Raw genomic sequence first — 4,715 nt, forward strand, 5'->3', positions numbered from 1 at the left:
AGAACCCTAGAGCTTTGAGCAAATAGAGGCAGTAGCCAGACTATGGTTACCACAGGCCTTGGGTGAGACCCAGCACTATGCTGACTTCAGGTCTGACCAAGCACAGCCCCATTGGTGGTGGCCACAGGGGTGTTTGTTTCACACACCCCCCACCCCCACCCAGATCCAGGCAGCTTAGCACAGAGAAAAACTGTTTGGGAGAAACTAAGGGAAAAGAACAAGAATCTCTGCCTGGTAACCCAGAGAATTTATCCAGATCTTATCCAAGACCACCAAGTTGGTATCTCTATGAGTCTGCAAGAGCCACAGTGTACCACAGTATTACTGGGCTTGAGGTGTCCCCTAACCTAATGCAGATACAGTTTCAGTGACCAAATCTTAGATCACAACACCCAAGTGCCTTTGAATGCCTTCATAAGAAGGATGGGTACAAAAAAGCCCAGACTGCAAAGACTACAATATATACTTAACTCTTCAATACCCAAACACTAATGAACATTAAGACAATCCGGGAAAGCAAGATCTCACCAAATGAGCTAAATAAGGCACCAGGGACCAATCCTGGGGAGAGAGAGAAATGACCTTTTAGACAGAGAATTCAAAATAGCTATTTTTAGGAAACTCAGTGAAGTTCAAGATAACACAGAGAAGGAATTCAGAATCCTATCAGATAAATTTAATAGTGAGATTAAAGTAATTTTTAAAAAATCAAGCAGAAATTCTAGAGTTGAAAAATGCAACTGACATACTGAAGAATGCAGCAGAGTCTCCTACCAGTAGAATTAATGAAGCAGAAGAAAGAATTAGTGAGCTTAAAGACAGGCTATTTGGAAATACACACAAGAAACAAACAAATAAAAGAATAAAAAAGGGTGGGGGCAGTGGCTCATGCCTATAATCCAGCACTTTGGGAGGCCAAGGTGGGTGGATTTCTTGAGTCCAGGAATTCAAGAGCAGCCTGGGTGGCATGGGGAAACCCCATCTCCACAAAAAGTATAAATATTAGCCTGGCATGGTGGTGCATGCCTATAGTGCTAGCTACTTGGGAGGCTGAGGTGAGAAGTTCAAGTGAGCCTGGGAGGCAGAGGTTGCAGTGAGCCAAGATCGTGCCACTGGATTCCAGCCTAAGTGACAGTGAGATACCATCTAAAACATAAAATAAAAGAATAAAAAAGAATGAAGCTCACATATAAGATCTAGAAAATAGCCTTAAGAAGGGAAACCTAAGAGTTTAATCCAAGGCCTTAAAGAGATGGGAGAGAGAGATATAGAGTAGAAAAGTTTATTCAAAGGGATAATAAAAGGGAATTCCCCAAACCTAGAGAAAGTATCAATATTAAAGTACAAGAAGGGTATAGAATGCCAAGCAGATTTAACCCAAATAAGACTACCTCAAGACATTTAAGAATCAAACTCCCAAAGGTCAAAGATAAAGGACCCTAAAAGTAGCAAGAGAAAATAAACAAAATATAATAGAGCTCCACTATGCCTGGCAGCCAACTTTTGAGTGGAAACCTTACAAGCCAGGAGAAAGTGAAATGACATATTTACAGTGCTGAAGGAAAAAAAAATTCTAGAACAGTATATCCAGTGAAAACATCATTCAAACATCAAGGAGAAATAAAGACTTCTCCAGACAAACAAAAGCTGAGGGATTTCAACACTAAGCTTATCCTAGAAGAAATGTTAAAGGGAATTCTTCAGTCTTAAAAGAGGACTAAGATCATCTGACAACACAAAACTCATCAGTAATAGTAAATACACACAAAAAAACCCCACAGAATATTATAACACTGAAATTGTGGTGTGTAAACTATTCATATCTTGAGTAGAAAGACTAAGAGATGATCCAATCAAAAATAATAACTACAACAACTTTTCAAGACATACACAGTGCAATAAGATATAGAGACAATAAAAAGTTAAAAAGCTCAGGCATGAAATTAAATTGTAGAATTTTATTAGTTTTCTCTTTGTTGTTTATTAGTTTGTTTATGCAATCACTTTTAGGTTGTGATTAGCATAAAATATATTATTTGCAAGCTTCATGGTAACCACAAATCAAAAAACATACAACACATACACAATAAATAAAAAGTAAGAAACTAAAACATACCACCAGAGAAAATCACCTTCACTAAAAGGAAGACAGAAAGAAAGGAAAACACGACCACAAAACAACCGGTAAACAAATAACAAAATGACAGGAATAAATTCCTACTTATCAATAATAATGTTGAATGTAAATGGACTAAATTCTCCAACCAAAAGATGCAGAGTGGCTGAACAGATTGGAAAAAAAAAAAAAAAAAAAAGGCCCAGTAATCTGTTGCCTACAGATCATTTATAAAGGCACACACAGACTGTAAATAAAGGAGTGAGAAAAGATTTTCCATGCAAACAAAAACCAAAAAATAACAGGAGTAATTATATCAGACAAAATAGATTTCAAGATGGCAAAAACTACAAAAGGGACAAAGAAAGTCATTATATAATGACAAAAGGGTCAAGTCAGCAAAAGAATATAACAATTGTAAATATATATACAGCCAATACTGTAGCACTCAGATATATAAATCAAATGTTATTAGAGCTAAAGAGAGAGGTAGACCCCAGTACAATAACAGCTGAAAACATCAACATCTCATTTTCAGCATTGGACAGATCATTCAGGTGGAAAAATCAACAAAGAAACATCGGATTTAATCTGCACTACAGATTAAATGGATCTATTAGATATTTACAGAACATTTCATCCAATGGCTGAAGAATACACATTATTTTCCTCAGCATATGGATCATTCTCATAGGTAGACCATATATTAGGCCAAAAAATAAGTCTTAAAATTTTTTTAAATTGAAATTATATCAACATCTTCTCTGACCACAATGGAATAAAACTAGAAATCAATAACAGGAATTTTAGAAACTATACAAACACATAGGAAATACAAACAATATGCTCCAGAATAATGAGTGGGTCAATAAGGAAATTAGGAAGGAAATTGAAAAGTGTCTTGAAACATGATAATGGGAATGCAACACAACAAACCAATAGGAAACAGTGAATGCAGTACTAAGAGGGAAGTTCATAGCTTTAAGTGCCTATAGCAGAAAAGAAAAATTTCAAACAACCAACCAAACAGTAAAATCCTTAAAGAATTAGAAAAGCAAGAGCAAACCAAATTCAAAATTAGAAGAAATAATAAAAATCAGAGCAGAAATAAATGAAAAGGAAGAAAGCAGTACAAAAGATCAACAAAATGAAAAGTGGCTTTTTGAAAAGAACCTTAGCCAGACAAAAAAAAAAAAAAAAAAAAAAAAAAGACAGAGCGGACCCAAATAAGTAAAATCAGAGATGAAAAAGAAGGCATTACAAGTGATACTGCAGAAATTAAAAGGATCATTAGAGGCTACTATGAGGAAGTATATGCCAATAAATTGGAAAATCCAGAAGAAATGGATAAATTCCTAGACACACACTACCTATCAAGATTAAACTATGAAGAAATCTAAAACTGAAACAAACCAATAGTAAGTAAAAGATTGAAGTGATAATAAAAAGTCTTCCAGAAAAAAAAAAATGCCAGGGACCTGATGGCTTCACTGCTGAATTTTGTCAAACATTTAAAGAATTAATGCCAATCCCACTCAAACTATTCCAAAAAATAGAGGAGGGGGAAATACTTTCAAACTATTTTTATGAGGTCAGCATTATCCTGATACCAAAATCAGACAAAGACACATCAAAAAGGGAAATAAAGACCAATATCTCTGATGAGCATTGAAGCAAAAATACTCCACAAAACACTAGTGGATCAAATTCAACAACACATTAAGATCATTCATCGCAGCCAAGTGGGAATTATCCCTGGGATGCATAAATGGTCCAACAGATGCAAATCAACTATTGTGATAAATCATACCAACAGAATGAAGGAAAAAAAACTATATGATCATTTCAATTGGTGTTAAAAAAAAAGCATTTGATAAAATTTAACAACCTTTCATGATAAATACCCTCAAAAAACTGGGGATAGGAGGAACATACTTCCACAGAATAAAAGACATGTATGACAGATGCACAGCTAGTATACTACCATAAGAAAAATTGAAAGCCTTTCATCTAAGATCTGAAACACAACAAGGATGCCCACTTTCACCACTGTTATTCAACATAATACTGATATCCTAGCTAGAGCAATCAGACACGAGAAAGAAATAAAGGGCATTCAAATTGGAAAGGAAAAAGCCAACTTATTGTTGCCTACAGATGATATGATCTTATATTTAGGAAAAAACCTAAAGACTCCACCACAAAACTATTTGAACTAATAAACAAATTCAGCAAAGTTTCAGGATACAAATCAACATACAAAAATAGTAGCATTTTTATATGCCAACAGTGAACAATCTGAAAAAAGAAACCAGGAAAGTAATTCCATTTATAATAGCTATGAATAAAATTAAACACCTAGGAATTATCTTAACCATAGAGGTGAAAGACCTCTACAATGAAAACTATAAAATATTGATGAAAGAAACTGAAAAGGACACAAAAAATGAAAAGATATTCCATTTTCATGGATTGCTAGAATCAATCTTTTTTTAATGTCCATACAACCCAAAGCAATATACATATTTAATGCAATCACTATCAAAATACCAATGACATTATCCACAGAAGCATAAAAAAATCCTAAAGTTTATGTCAA

This window comes from Pongo abelii, chromosome 12 (genome assembly GCF_028885655.2).
Source record: "Pongo abelii isolate AG06213 chromosome 12, NHGRI_mPonAbe1-v2.0_pri, whole genome shotgun sequence".
Taxonomy (NCBI): Eukaryota; Metazoa; Chordata; class Mammalia; order Primates; family Hominidae; genus Pongo; species Pongo abelii.